The sequence below is a fragment of the Propithecus coquereli genome, unplaced genomic scaffold, assembly GCF_000956105.1.
Source record: "Propithecus coquereli isolate 6110/MARCELLA unplaced genomic scaffold, Pcoq_1.0 Scaffold583, whole genome shotgun sequence".
Classification (NCBI taxonomy): domain Eukaryota; kingdom Metazoa; phylum Chordata; class Mammalia; order Primates; family Indriidae; genus Propithecus; species Propithecus coquereli.
In genome coordinates, this window is record NW_012151763.1 from 1,883,827 (window position 1) to 1,900,557 (window position 16,731).

Here is a 16,731-nt window from a genome sequence, read left to right on the forward strand (position 1 = left end):
ATTTTATAATTTTGAATTGCGAACTCATCTTCAGCAGTGCCTTATCTGTAGAAATCTGTGGAATCTGGCTTTAGAGAGTATCTCTTCAGAATGGGTTCACCTTTGTTTCTCCTGGAACTCCAAGGTTGATTCAGTATGGTGACACTTTTTCCCCCATCCAGAGAACATGCTGAGACTGGCAAGCTTCCTGTTTTCTTCCTTTGTTTAGCTGGAGGATTTTTTTCAATGAAATGGTAGCCTCTGGGTGTTCTGGCTACACGTAGGGAAAGGCTAGTGGGTTTTAGTTGCAATTCCCTGCTTGGGGTCTCCCTTACCCAAGAGAACATTAATACCTTTGTTACATAGCTTATCCATCTCCATCCCTACAGCAGCACAGGTTCGTGTTTTGTTTTCAGTGTCTTTCCAGTGTTTGACTCCCTGAACTTTCCCTTACTTTGAGAACATTTAAAGATGTTTGCTATAGTTTAACTACTGCTACTTAACACGTATGTATTTGAAAGCCAATGACTTCTATGTTGAGGCTTTGGCCTTGAGGTGATGCGTGAGTCTAATTATTTAGTTCAAAGCAGAGCACTTAGGTGATTTCATGGCCATTATTTTATGGGCCCAGAATTTCTGTAACATCAACAATAGATACAGATTTCATCTCCTGTGGTGTGTACATGCTAGGTATGAAGCTTTCAACCTGCATCTGTCTTTATTTTCTTAAATGTTCTTGAAGTTAATGAAAGTTAAATGAATTTAAGTGTATGGAATTAAACCTACAAATATTTGTCTTTTGGATTAAGTTGTGTAACTTCACAGAATGTTTTTGTAACTTTTACAACTATATTCATTTGTAATGTTATTATCAAAAATATTCATGGGGGATCACATAATAAAGCAAGTCTTCAACATCTACATAACATATGAGAGTGTTATTGGTACTTAATGAAATTCTATCTTTAAAAGAAGTAGACATTCCTCGAGGGAAAGGTGTTTTGCAATTGAGAATTTTGATTAGTCTTATTGCTTTACCGTGATTCACCATAGACTGATTTCTTAGTAAAATGTTGCTTCACTTTGATTTCAGAATTCTTCATTACATCACTGAGTAATGGATGACAATGGGAAAGAAAGAGAGAAGAGGTATAAATTCATAACTGACTGATAGTTCTGTTAAAACTCTCTCCCCCATTCCTCATCCTCTGTTCCCATTTCACATCTAGCAAAATCCTACTTCCTTGGGGAAGCCTGACTCACTCAGAGAAATTTGGTCTTTCTGGTGGGTTTTTCATAACTCTCAGTTCCAACTCTATTATAATACTTAGCACATTACCTGTTACCTGACAGCCTTCCTCATCAAGCTGTGTGCTCCATTCCTTGTACAGTGCCTGCCCAGAGCTGACTCTAGTAAATGGTGGTTAAATAACTGATGGGTACACACTCTCTGTATGTTTAGAAGCCTGTTTTTGAGCCTTGGCTTGCCTAGAGCTTAAATTCATATGTTTGAGAAGATAAATTAACTTATTTTTCTAGATGAAACTTCTAAAATAAATTCAAGGGCTGCTGGAGGACCCCTGACTCCCCCATCACTTGGCACTAGTCAAAAAGTTTTTGTCAAAAATTTCCAGTATGATATGTGGTTTTTAAAGGTAAAAAAAAAAATCTTAATTAGCATTTTATTGCTCAGCCTTCTCTCTGAGAAGGAGCACTGGCTTTGAGAGAGCCTCTTGAGTAATTGTAGATTACTTAGAAAGAATTTTCTTTAATCAGAAGTATTCTTGTTAAAGTAGGAGATAACATTAATATATGGTGGAACAAAGACCCACCATTAAATTCAAATTAATTTGAACTTATTTTATGTACTTCTTAGGCCACATAAGAATTTGGGGGGCTTTGCTGTGCAAAAATGGAGACAGATGTGGTCCCTACCCTCAAGGGCCTCACAGCATAAGTGAGATGAGTTTGGCTTTCATTTCCTAGTTTTAATAGTGATAGTTATTATTGTTCTATGGGTAATCAAGGGACTAGATTTTTGCTCAAATATTGACAGTAATTTCTTCCTTTCTTTGTTATTTCTCCCTTCTATTGTTCCACCATCTGAATTCCCAGCCCCACCCTTGCCATTAGTAACCCTGATTGTTTTTTGTCAATTAGGGATGAGGTTGGTAAACCTGAAAAGCCAAAGAAGGACCGGTTCAATTCCTTCTTTACAGATCTGCGCACACTGCTGCAAACTCATGGTTATCCTCTGAAAGGAGACAAATCTAAAACATCGCAGTGCACCACTGACCTCTCACAAAGGAAGGAAGGTTTGATTTGTGTGACCTGACCTACCCTTATAGTTTTTGATTAACCACATTGAAAATTAGCTGTGGGTGGGATAACTGGGTCACTTACTTTACCTCAAATGTTCTTTGGGAGGGACTAATGATTAGAGGAGCTCTTGAAGTATTTTCTAATACACAGAGAGTTTGTTTCTTTCCATTGATGAGTTTGTTTCTGGTTGACACTTAAAAGGTTATTGAGGTTCATGCAAAAGTGGAACAAGGAAATGAAAATGAATAGAAGCATATGTGGGAAGTAATAATGCAAATTTCTTTATCTTAGTCACTTAAAGGCATATGGTAAATGTTTCTAAGGGAAGCGTAGACCTGAAGTTGTAAAATATTACCTATAATACTTAAGTAGGTTTTACTCAAAACAACTGAGTGGGTCATGCCAATAAGAATAATTATGCTGTAATAATCTCTTACCTTAAAATAAAGTAATTTTGACCCCATGACACCTCCAGCTATTGCCCTATTTCTGTGCACCCTTCACAGCAAAGCTTATTGAAGTAATTTTGTAGGCCCTATCTCCATTTCCTCATATCCCATTCTTTCCTCAACCCACTTCTCTGAGGCTGTAGCTTCTACTGTTCCACTACAGCTACATTTGTCAGAAATAACAGTGACCTCCACATTGCCGAATTATTTGGTCCTTTAACTGTCTTCATCTTTCTTGACTTTTTGAAAACATTGGACAAGTTACCGCTCCCTCGTTCTTGAAATTTTTTCTCTCAGCTTCCAGGACAACACACTCCCTGGATTTCTCTCTTAGCTCATTGGCCTCTCCTTCTCTGTCTTTCTTTTGCTACCTCTTCCTTCCCTTTCAACTTCTAAACATTGATATGCCCCAGGGCTCAGTCTTTGAGGGCTTTTTCTTGTCTATATCTATAGAGTACTCATTTTCCAGGTACTCTCACCCAGTCCTTTGATCTGGAGTGCTGTCTGGACGTCAGTCACCCCGACTTTTTCAATCTATCTCCAACCCTAACCTCCTACCTGAGCTCCATACTTGAGAGTCACACTCATTATAAAATCAGCAAGAGAGTTTCCTATGTGACTTCTTCACTTGTATGTCTATAGGAAAGTTAATATGGCTGTAAAGGAACTCTTGATCCCCCTCCACCACATTGTGTCTCTCACCCGCACCTTCAGTTCTCCCCAAATCAGTAACTGGCAACCACCAGTCCTTCTGCCAGCTGCTCAAGCTAAAAATCAGGAAGGCATTCTTATTTTTCTGTTACAGTCACCAGCTCATCCAATCCATCAGCAAATCCTTTTGGCTTCTACCTCTAAAATATATCTTAAATCCATTCATTTCTCACTATTTGTGTAGCCTTGATGCACCACCCGAACCCAGGCCACCATCATCTCTTACTCTTTTTTCTTTTTCTTTTTTTTAAATTGGCAAATATAAGTTGTATATATTTGTGGTGTACAACATGATGTTTTGATATATGTATTCATTGTGAAATGGTGAAATCAAGCTAATATATCCATTACCTTACATGGTCACCATTTTTTTGTGGTAAGACCACTTAGAATCTACTCTTTTAGTGATTTTCAAGAATACAATACATCATTATTAACTATACTCACCATGATGTGCAATAGATGTCTTGAACTTCCTTTCTAACTGAAAATTTGTATCCTTTGAAAAAACATCTCCCCACTCCCCCATCTCTTACTTTTGAAACACCTTCCTAGCTAGACTCTCTGCTTCTACTTTTGCTTCCTGCTTTATTCTGTTTTCCACAAATAGCTATAGGGATCTTCCATAAATCTACCATGTCACTCTCCTGCATAAAAGCACTTCATGTTTCACTCAGAATAAAATAGCAGCTACTTACCTTATACCCTACATGATCTGGCCCTTCCTATCTCTTTAGACTTCATTTCCTGCTACTGTATCCCTTGGTCATCTCACTGTAGCCACTCTGGCCTCCTTTCTTCTCTTTAAATAGGCAAAATTCTTTCCTGCTTCACTTTGCACTTACTGCTTCCTCTGCCTGAGATGCTTTTCTCCTGTGTCTTTGTGTGGTTGCCTTCTTATCGTTCAGATCTTATCTCAGATGTTATCTTCCTATTTAGGCTTTCCTTGATGACTCAGTCTCAATTATTGCACTATCTATCTGATATCTATCTGAACCCATCTGTTCTGTTGTCTATGCGTTATCTGTCTACACTGCCCCACCAGTCTATAAGATACAAAAGGACAGTCACCTTATTTGTCTTGTTCATACTGTACCCTCAGCCTCTAAAACAGAGTCTGACACATAGCAGGATCTCTGTAAATATTTTAAAAGTAAATGTATAAATGAGGTTCAGGTTAACAACAACTACTGAGTCCTTACTGTGACTTAAGTATCATGCTAGACACTGGGGATATAATGAAGAATTGGATATGGTGCACATCCTAGAGACAAAATAAGAACAAGTTCATGTGTAATAGTGAAGTAAAAAAGTTCTTTATAATTTATTGATAAAATACATTGGTTATCCTTTCTTGGCAACATATGGGCTCTCTTGTCTGTCTTTTTTATTTCTTTGGAAGAAGTATAGGAGATAAAAGTCAGTAGGTGGAACTGAAAAGCAATGGGGAAATTACTTCAGAAATTCACCATGGGGGAGTTTCATGGGTTCTTTCCTGAGTTTGAGGACCTATGCCCAGAATTGAGTTTCCAATCTAGGATAGTGGTTACTATCACTGAACTGGAGGCAGTTGTGCAATAGTCACGGTTTAATGTTCATATTATTCCTGCTTTCCACCCAGTTACATACCCTTTTCATATTCCCTCTTCGGTGAGGGTTCTGGAGCTCTTCTGCTCATGCATGACCTCCCTCTTACACAACTATATTCATTGGAAAGGATCTGAGACTCATGCCCATTGAGAGAAAGCAATAGCCATTTTCAAAATTATCTTTGTCAAGGAACTTTGCATTTTTAGTAGGGATCAAAGTTTATGCTATGGGTCTTTCATTTTTCTGTAAGGAGAAGGAACCAATGTATATTGAAGTGAAGCATTAAAATCACTTGAGATTGGAGGGCTGTGTTAATGAAGTCCCTTTGCTAGTGAAGTTAGTAGAGCTGGTGGAATTGGGGGAGGTATAGTGGGGAAGATGTTGATAGCAAAGGCTCTGAGTGAGCACAGGAGCAGAAACACTGTTCATTGAGAGAAACAGAAAACCTTAAAGAATGGAACAGGATGGATGGGAGATAGAACAGTGCAATAGGTTTTAAGAGATACAAGATAAGGCTTGAAGATATTCTAGTTAGGGGCCCTTGCTAAAAGCTTAGCTAGATGGAACTAAAGAGTGAAATTCCAAATTTCTGTCAGAAGCTAGGAGTCTGAACTTGCCTAGAGCCCTTGACCTTATCTGACAGATATGGATACTTGGTTTTGGTAGAACCCAAGAAAAGGAAAGAAATGGAAGTTGAAAATAATGAAGTTGTTGTATAGGTCATAATGTGTGGAGTAGAAATTGAGTTGTATGATCTTCAAGGTCTTTTTCAATTCCAAACACTTCTGTGTTTATAATCATTTATAAGCAATTAGTTAGTCTACACCAGATCCTTCATTAGCACTCAGCATTTTCTCATGAGAGTCTTTTCTATAAAATTAATTATAACTTTGAAAAATATAATACCCATAGCCAATCATTTTAATGTGACACTTTTTATCCTGTCTTCCTTTATCTGAAAAGGCAAAATCAATCCAGAAGCCTCTCAAGAGAAACCATGTTGGATTCCATCATTTTGTACCTATGAAGACTTCAACCAAAAGACACTACAGGTAAGAGGGCTTTTGTTCTTTGATTACTTCATATGTTGAATAATGCAATAGAAGATAAAGAATAGTGTTTTTCAAAGTGTGGTTAGAAGACCATATGCATCAGAATCATCTTTGGAGCTTGATAAAAATGCAAATTCCTGGGCCCAACTTAGGCCATCTGAATCAGAATCTCAGACCTGGTAGGGCCAGGAGTTTTCAATTCTCGCAGGGTCCCCAGATGCTTCTTATGCCAACCAAATTTTGAGGCCTACTGATCTTTGAGTGACAATAAGCATAAACAAATCTTTTCATAGGTTAGTGACAAGTTAGGTGAGTATCTGGTAGACTCGTTCAACATAGATTGTTATACTCTAATGAATAAGACTTCAAGTCATTTTTTCCCTCAGGGACATCAGGTGTTTATGGTTATTACCTCCAAGGAAACTGATTAGTTTCACTAAGTTCAATGCCACAAACCGCACCCTGAAGGACCATAGTGTTTCAGTCAGACAGACAGGGATACAAATTTTGCCTTTGTCACTTTCTCGCTGTGTGTCTGAGTAAGTTACCATCCCTGAACTTTGATTTCTTTCTCTTTAAAATGGATAAAAATTATTTCACTGAGTTGTGAGAATAAAGTAAAGTAAACATGTTGTACAATTTCTAGTGAAGTGACTGTTTGGCACATATTAGATGCTCAGAAATTATGAGCTCAGGCCCTTCTCCCCTTTGGTACTGGCTGACTACCCAGCATTGTGACCATTAGTGGTCATAATGTTGTCTGAGAAAGGCTCTGTGTGGGTGAATCTTTTCAAACCTATCCCAATGCTGGAAGCAAAATTCTGCTAACTGCAGAAGTGGAGTCATTTTTTAATATTCTCTACTTCATCTTTCTTCCTTTCAATCAATAAACCCCCTCACTTTTTAAGAGGTTTTGTTTTAGGGATCATATACACAAATATTTGCTATACAGAGAACTTAAAATGTGTTATATAAAATCCTGTTACTAATTTTATGAAACCAAATGCTTACTTGAAATCTTTTAGCTACCATCTAAAAGATTTCAATTATATCCTGCAGGAATAGTTATGTTCACAGCGACAGAATACATGGTATTAAACTTTAAGGAATCAGAATATTTGTAATTCCGTCCTCTTCACTTTTTTCCCTCCATTAGGCTTTAATAACTTCCCTGGAAAAGCCTATTTTTTTCATGTAAAAAACAAGCTAGCTCAGTCTGGCTAATCAGAGCTGACTTCAATCAGTGATATGGAAACATCAGGGAATCTGGGAAGAGGGATAGTAGAGGGCTCTTTTTCTCCACTTCCCAGTTTCAGTGTAGCTTTGGCCATTCTTTGGAAGCTTGAAAGAAAATGGAGTTTGGGAAAAAGAGAGTGGGGGGAAGGGAAAGAGACAGACCTTTGTTTCTTAGAGCCTATGTTCCAGAGCCATGACTTAGCTTTGGATGTTTCCTTCCTGTTTGCCACACTGCTGGTCAAAGGTAACAGCCTTCTGCTGTCTACATAAAACCTACACAGTGTTCTCATATAGAGTAGCTGATTTCATCCTCACAACAAGCCTGTGATGGACTTAATAATGATGTTGATCCCTCTTGCTGTAGGAAAGAAGAGACCAAACCTGGGAGAGCTTGTGACTTGCCCAAATCTAAGAGCTGTTGTTGAGTAGCACAGCTGAGACACCATTTTTACCTCACACTACAGCCCATGGGAGTCCAAAGTAACTCAGATCAAACCATCTCAGTAGGGAATTTGGTAATCAAAATGCCAAAGCAAGCAGGCATACAAAAAATGAGTAGAGGAGCAAAACACCTTACCAAATCTGCCTAGATTCTTTTCGGAACTCAGATGTGTGGAAGGTGACTTCAGGCTCGTGGCAATTTTGGACTTCAGCTTTTGATGTCAGACAAATAGGAAATAACAAATATCAAATTGTAAAAAGCTTTTATTTTAAAATTTATCTTACAAGAATGTATATAACATATATTTACACTTAAAAGATATAACATATATTTACACTTAAAAGAATAGTACAGGTAACACTGAGCTTAAGAAATAGAGCATCACCAGATCATTTGAAACCTCTTCATCATAATCTTCTTCCTTGCTTTTCTTTGTCTTTTTAGGACATGTGTATGTATCTCTAAGTGATACATACTGTTTTGTTTTGCATGGTTTTCACCTTTATTTAAATAGAATTATATCGTATGTATTCTGTGACTTTATGTTTTTGTTCGTTTCTTTCGCAGTTCTTCTATGATGTTGCATGTAACTGTAGTGCATTCATTTTTGCTTCTATATTGTTGTTAGAACAGATTACACAATTACTATCCATTCTACTATTGATGTACTCTTGGAATCTGTTTTAGCTCACAATCCTTAGAAAATAGAGACTGAAGCAAAACTTACATGCTAAGGTTTTAGTGGGATATGAAATCTCAGGCTAGTGACTGTGAGGGGAAAAGAAAAGTAAGGCAGAGAAGGAGGAAAATGAAATATACGATAGTTTATTACCAAGCTGAACATAGATTCACAAGAACACACAGCTGGTTGCTCAGTCACTTTTAAACTATGTAAAGCCACCATACTTTGGAATAGTCTGTGTGGTGGAGGAAGGGAAAAGATTATATCTACCAGTTACTTTCTGTCTCTTGTCATTAGTCAAGAGTTACACACAGGATATTAACTACTCTATCCTTTGGGTTACCTGACCCTTCTGGGAACCCACCAGGTTACCCAGATCCCATACCCTGAGGTGGATGATGTTATAGCTTTCATAAAACTAGTCACTTTCAATGGATACTGAAGTCCCTCCTGCTGGTAGTGATAGGAGACTAGACAAGGGGCTGCAAAAATGGAGGAAACATCCGTGGCTTGATGGGGGTGGGCGGGGAGGTATGAATCTTGAGGAAGTACATAAACAAGGCCTGATACAACTATAGTTTTTTGCTATGGCGAGCAGTGCTGGTTTGAACATTCTTGTCCATGTATCCTGTTTCACACGAGCAAGAGTGTTTTTAGGTGTATATCTAGGAGTGAGATTGTTGCGGGGTAGGGTGGCCCCCTATCTGCATGATAATGACAAATTGCTTTTCAAGTGGCTGGTTTTCCTTGTGTATTTTATTGCTGATTTATATGCCCAGTAGTAAATGAAAGTTCTTGTTGCTCCACATCATCCTTGCTGATTTTTAAACTTTTGCCAATCTGGTGGGAAAGGAATGGCATCTTGTTTTATTACAAATGACAATGAATATCTTTCTACATGTTTTGAGGCCATTTGTGTTTCTTCTATGAGATACTTGTTTCTAGCCTTTGCTCAGTTTCTTATTGAATTGTTGTTCTTTTTTATTGTTCGTATGATGAAGACTTTTTTTTTTATTTCAGCATATTATGCAGGTACAGATGTTTAGGTTACATATGTTGCCCTTGCCCCCCCCCCAAGTTCGAGTTTCAAATATGTCCATTCTTCGGGTGGTGCGCATTGCACTCTTTGTGTATGCATATACCCGTTCCCTCCTCCCTCCTCCACCCTCCCCCCCTCCCCCCTGCCCAACATCCAATAGATGTTATTCTTATATGTGCACTTTAAAATAGATTCTGGAAACTAATCACTTGCTATTTACGTGTTGCAAATTTCTTCTCCCAGTTTGTAGCTTGCCTTTTCACTGTTTAAGGTTACTTTTGACAAACAGAAATTACTAATTTTAAAGTAATTAAATTTATCAATCAAAGGGCATTTACTTTCTTGTTTAAGAAATTCTTACCTACAACAAGGTAAGAAATACATTTTCTTATATTTTCTTTTGAAGGCTTTGACATTTTATCTTTTATATTTAATGTCTAAATACTTTTTGAGTTCATTTTTGTGTGTGGTATGTGTATGATGTGAGGGAGAGATATTACAAAGATGAAAAGAGAATATTTTAAACTAATGATTCAATTCTTTAATGATTATGAGATTGTTCATATTTTCTCTTTCTTCCTGAGTCACTTTTGGTAATTCATATTTGTTTAAGAACTTGTCTATTCCATTGCTTTCAAATTTATGGGCATAGAGTTGTTCATAATATTCTCTTGTTATCTTTGTAATGGCTGAAGCTTCTGTAGTGATATCCACTTTTCAGTCCTAATATTGTTTGTGCATTTTTCCCTGTGATTTATCTTATCAGAGGTTTGTCAATTTTATTGTTCTTTTCAAAGAATTGACTTTTAACTTTTTTGATTCTCTTCATGATGTCTGTACTTTTTATTTCATTAATTTCTGCTCTTACTTTTTACTTTCTTCTAATTTTGGGGGGTTTATTCTTTTGTTCTCTACCTAACAACTTGAATTAGATATTTAGCTCATTGATTTGTAATGATTTTTCTTTTCTAATATATACATTTAAGACTAAAGATTTCTAAGTATTGTTTTAGCTGCATTTCATAGGTCTTGATAGTTTTTTAAAAAAATTATTATATTATGAATATTTTCTGATTTCCATTATGATTTCTTCTTTGGCCTGTTTTTTTTTATTGTGGTAAGAGATCCATAACATGAAATTTACCATTTTAACCATTTTTAAGTATAGAGTTCAGTGGCATTAAGTACATTCACGTTGTGCAATCATCACCATCATCCATCTCCAGCTTTTTACAGCTTGCATAACTGAAACTCTGTCCCCATTAAACAATAGCTCCCCATTCCCACTTCCCCCAAGTCCCTCGCAACCACCATTCTACTTTCTGTATCTGTGAATTTGACTACCCTAGGAACCTCGTATAAGTGGAATATAGTATTTTTCCTTTTGTGACTTGATTATTTCACTCAGTATAATGTCTTCATGGTTGATCCATGTTGTAGCATGTGACAGAATTCCCTTCCTTTTTAAGGCTGAATATGTATGTTATACCACATTTTGGTTATCCATTCATCTGTTGGACATTTGAATTGCTTCCACTTTTTGGTCATTGTGAGTAATGCTGTTGTGAACATAGGAGTACACATTTCTGTTTGAGTCCGTGCTTTCAGCTCTTTGGGGTATATATCTAGAGGTGGAGTTGCTGAATCATATATTAGTTTGTTTAACTATTTGAATAACTGACATACAGCTTTCCATAGCAGCTTCGTCACTTTACACTACCACCAATGGTGCATAAAGGTTCCAATTTCTTCACATCCTCCCCCAAACTTGTTATTCTTTGTTTTGTTTTGTTTTATAATCATAGCCATCCTAATGGCTTTGAGGATATCCTGACTTTATCCAGATGTATAATTCAGACTTCTTGAATCTCAAGATTGGTGTATTTCCTTACTTACGGAAAATTTCTGATCTATATCTCATTGAGTATTTCCTCTTCTCTGTTCTATTATCTCCTTGGAACTCTGATATGACATATGTTGGACTTTCTCACTCTCTTCTCCATGAAATTTAATTTCTCTTATTTTCCATTTGCATGTCTCCTTGTGTTGCATCCTGAGTCATTTCTTCAGCTTTATCGTCCCAGTTCAAAATTGTTTTTTGCAGTTGTGGTCCAACATGCTATTCAACATATACATTGAGTTTCTAATTTTGATGATAATATCATTTGTAGACATTTTGTTTGATTATGTTTCATATCTGTCTGGTCAGTTTTGAGTCTCTCATTCTTCACATTTTCATTACCCTTTGTTGTTTATTTAAGTGTATTAAGCACACTTATTTTATATTGTGTATCTACTAATTTCAATATCTACTAGCAATATGCTATTTTTAACATCTGGTTCTACATTTGATTATTTCTACTGCCTCTTGTTCATACAGGTTTATCTCTTCCTGTGTTTGTTAATTTTTTACTATAAGCTCATATTATTTGTAACTTTATCTGCATGAATTCTTTGAGCCTTGGTTTTATAATAATTCTCCGGAAGTGATTTCAATTTCTTTTTAGTAGACATCTGGGGTCAGGACTACTTTAAACTAAATATTAGACTTGAGTTGATGAGATAGTGTCTGAATTCCAGCTCCAAATTTGTGTGAGTGTGAACTACTATTTAATACCTCCTACGGAAGACTATTTTTTTCTTACTCCTCCTAGGGTTGAGGCTGAGGCAGGCACACACATTCTCTATCTCCTTTTGCTGGATAAGATTTTTATATTTTCCTGCTGAAGGTGTCACCCTTCAGGAGACCTGGCTTTATGCTGTAGCCTCAGCTTTGCTTTCTGTCCCTCAAGCTCTAGGCTATTAGTGTTGGGCAGATATTCCCAAGGAAAATACAGGCTCCAAATGTTCCCTTATATGTTAATTCCCACGTTCTAGTCATTTCTGACATCATATTGGTTCCATTACTTTACCATAACCTTGGTCCTGTTCTGAAAAATAAGTTTTTATGTATTTTATTCATCCTTTTATTTTATTTATTTTTTTATTTCAGAATATTATGGGGGTACAGATGTTTAGGTTATGTATGTTGCCTTTGACCCCCCTCCCCCCAAGTCGGAACTTCAAGCGTGTCCATCCCCCAGGTGGTGCCCATCGCACTCATTGTTTGTGCATATGTCCGTCCCCTCCTCCCCCTCCCCTCTTGCCCTTCCCAACATCCAATAAATGTTATTCTTATATGTGCACTTAAGTGTTGATCAGTTAATACCAATTTGATGGTGAGTACATGTGGTGCTTGTTTTTCCATTCTTGGGATACCTCACTTAGTAGAATGTGTTCCAGTGCTTTCCAGGAGAATACAAGAGGTGCTATATCACCATTGTTTCTTTTTTTTTTCACCATTGTTTCTTAAAGCTGAATAGTACTCCATGGTATACATATACCATATTTTATTAATCCACTCATGTATTGATGGACATTTGGGTTGTTTCCACATCTTTACAATTGTGAATTGTGCTGCTATGAACATTCGAGTGCAGGTGTCTTTTTCATAGAGCGACTTTTGTTCTTTTGGGTAGATGCCCAGTAATGGGACTGCTGGATCAAATGGTAGTTCTACTTGTATCTCTTTAAGGTATCTCCATATTGCTTTACACAGAGGTTGTACTAGTTTGCAGTCCCACCAGCAACGTATGAGTGTTCCTATCTCTCTGCGTCCACCCCAACATTTATTGTTTTGGGACTTTTTGATAAAGGCCAGTCTCGCTGGAGATAAGTGATATCTCATTGTGGTTTTGATTTGCATTTCCCTGATGATTAGGGATGTTGAGCATTTTTTCATATGTTTTTTGGCCATTATTCTGTCTTCTTTTGAAAAGTTTCTGTTCATGTCCTTTGCGTACTTTTTGATAGGGTTGTTTGATTTTTTCTTGTTGATTTTCCTGAGTTCTAAATAGATTCTAGTTATCAGCCCTGTCAGATTTGTAGCACATGAAAATTTTCTCCCATTCTGTGGGTTGCCTGTTTGCTCTTGTGACAGTTTCTTTGGCTGTGCAGAAGCTTTTTAATTTGATCAGGTCCCATTTATTTATTTTTGTTGTTGCTGTGATTGCTTTTGGGGTCTTCTTCATAAATTCTTTGCCTAGGCCAATGTCTAGAACAGTATTTCCAACCTTTTCCTCTAGAATTCTAATAGTTTCACTCCTTAGGTTTAAATCTGTAACCGAACGTGAGTTGATTTTTGTGAGAGGTGAAAGGTGTGGATCCTGATTCAGTCTTCCACATGTGGCTATCCAGTTTTCCCAGCACCATTTATTGAATAAGGATTCTTTTCCCCAGTGTATGTTTTTGTCTGCTTTGTCAAAGATTAGATGGCTATATGAGGATGGTTTTATATCTGGGTTCTCAGTTCTGTTCCACTGGTCAATGGCTCTGTTTTTGTGCCAATACCAAGCTGATTTGATTATTACAGCCTTATAATAAAGTTTGAAGTCTGGTAAATTGATACCTCCCATTTTGTTTTTATTGCCCAGAATTGTTTTTGCTATGTGGAGTCTTCTCTGGTTCCATTCGAAGCATAAAATTAATTTTTATACATCTGTGAAGAATGATGTTGGTATTTTAAGAGGGATTGAATTGAATCTGTAGGTCACTTTGGGTAGTATAGACATTTTAACGATGTTGATTCTGCCAACCCACGAGCATGGTGTGGTTTTCCACCTGTTTATGTCCTCTGCTATTTCCTTACTCAATGTTTCATAGTTCTCCCTGTAGAGGTCTTTTACCTCCTTAGTTAAATATATTCCTATGTATTTTATTTTATTTGTTGCAATTGTGAAGGAAATTGAGTCTTTGATTTGGTTCTCGGTATGACTGCTATTGGAGTATATGCAAGCCTCTGATTTGTGTGTATTGATTTTGTATCCTGAGACTTTACTGAATTCATTTATGAATTCCAGGAGTCTCTTTGTTGAATCCTTGGGGTTTTCTAGATATAATATCATATCATCAGAAAATAGTGAGAGTTTGATCTCTTCTGTTCCCATTTGTATGCCTTTAATTCCCCTCTCTTGCCTGATTGCTGTGGCCAGGACTTCCAGCACTATGTTGAATATAAGTGGAGATAGTGGGCAACCTTGTCTGGTTCCAGTTCTAAGTGGGAATGCTTTCAATTTTTCCCCATTCAGTATGTTGTTGGCTGTGGGTTTGTCATATATGGCTTGTATCATTTTCAGGTAAGCCCCATCTATGCCTATTTTGTTGAGCGTTCTTATCATAAAAGGGTGTTGAATTTTGTCAAATGCTTTTTCTGTGTCTATTGAGAGAATCATATGGTTTTTGTTTTTGCTTCTGTTTATGTGGTGAATTACATTTATAGATTTGTGTGTGTTGAACCATCCTTGCATCTCTGGGACGAAGCCCACTTGGTCGTGGTGGATTATTTTCTTAATAAGCACCTGGATTCAGTTAGCTATAATTTTGTTGAGAATTTTTGCATCTGTATTCATAAGGAATATTGGTCTGTAGTTTTCCTTTTTTGTTGCATCCTTTCCTGGTTTTGGTATCAGGGTTATGTTGGCTTCATAAAATGTGTCGAGGAGGATTCCATCCTTCTCGATATTGTGGAATAATTTCTGCAGGACAGGCACCAGTTCTTCTTTGTAGGTGTGGTAAAATTCGGCTGTGAAACCATCTGGTCTGGGACTCTTCTTTTTTGGAATGTTTTTTATTGCTGTTTCAATTTCAGTCCTTGATATTGGTCTGTTCAGTAATTCTATTTCTTCCTGTTGAGCCTAGGGAGGCCGTGTGTTTCTAAAAATTTGTTCATTTCCCCCACATTTTCCAGTTTGTGTGCATAAAGGTTTTTGTAATATTCATAAATCATATCTTGAATCTCCACGGCATCGGTTGTAACTTCTCCTTTTTTGGATGGAGCTTATTAGAGATTTTTCTTCTCTGTTTTTTGTAAAGTTTAGCTAAGGGCGTGTCAATTTTGTTTATTTTTTCAAAGAACCAACTTTTTGTTTTATTAATCTTCCATATAGTTTCCCTGTTGCCAATTTCATTTAGTTCTGATTTGATCTCAATAATTTCCCTTCTTCTGCTGGGTTTGGGGTCGATCTGTTCTTCTTTTTCCTGTTCTTTGAGTCGATTCATTAGGTTGTCTGTTTGTGATCTTTTTGACTTTTGGATATAGGCATTTATGAAAATAAACTTTCCTCTCAGGAATGCTTTAGCTGTGTCCCACAAATTTTGGTAACTTGTGTCACCTTTGTCATTTAGTTCAAAGAATCTTTTGATTTCCATCTTTATTTCCTCATTTATGAAGGAATCGTTCAGCAGAAGGTTGTTTAATTCCCATGACTTTGTGTAGAGATGAGAGTTTCTGTTGGGGTTGATTTCTGTTTTTATTCCACTGTGATCTGAGAAGATGCATGGTATGATTTCTATTTTTTAAAATTTCTTGAGACATGCTTTGTGTCCTAGAATATGGTCAATCTTAGACAATGTCCCATAAGCTGATGAGAAGAACGTATATTCGGTGGTTTTTGGGTAGAATGTCCTGTAAATGTCAGTCAGGCCCATTTGTTCTAGAGTTATGTTTAAGTCCATTATTTCTATGTTAATTTTCTGTTTGGAGGATCTGTCCTGTGCTGTCAGTGGGATGTTGAAGTCTCCAACTATTATGGTGTTGCTGTTTATCAATTTGTTTAGATTAAGTAAAGTTTGCTTTATGAATCTGGGTGCACAGCAAGTTGGGTGCATACACATTTAGAATTGTTATGTCTTCTTGTTGAACCGTACCCTTCAACATTATATAGTGGCCCTCTTTGTCTTTAATTACTTTCGTTGATTTAAAAACTAAGTTATCTGAGATCAAAACTGCCACACCAGCCATATTTTGGCTTCCATTTGCTTGAAATATTGATTTCCACCCCTTTACCTTGAGTCTAAATGCATCCTTGCAGGTTAGATGCATTTCCTGAAGACAGCAGATACTTTGCTTGTGTTTTTTTTATCCATTCGGCCAACCTATGTGTCTTTAGAGGGGAGTTCAAGCCACTGACATTTATTGAAAGAAATGATAAGTGCCGTAAATTGCCGTTCATACTGTTGAGTTGCATTTTGTTGCTTTGTTTTCACTCTTGAACCATTGTGGAATCTTGCCTTTGATCTTTAGCTTTTGAGTGGTTTTACATTCGTGAGTGTTTATTGTGCTGATCCTTGTGTAGTTCAGCTTTGGGTACTTCTTGGAGAGCTGGTCTTGTCTTGGTGAATTTCCACAGTCT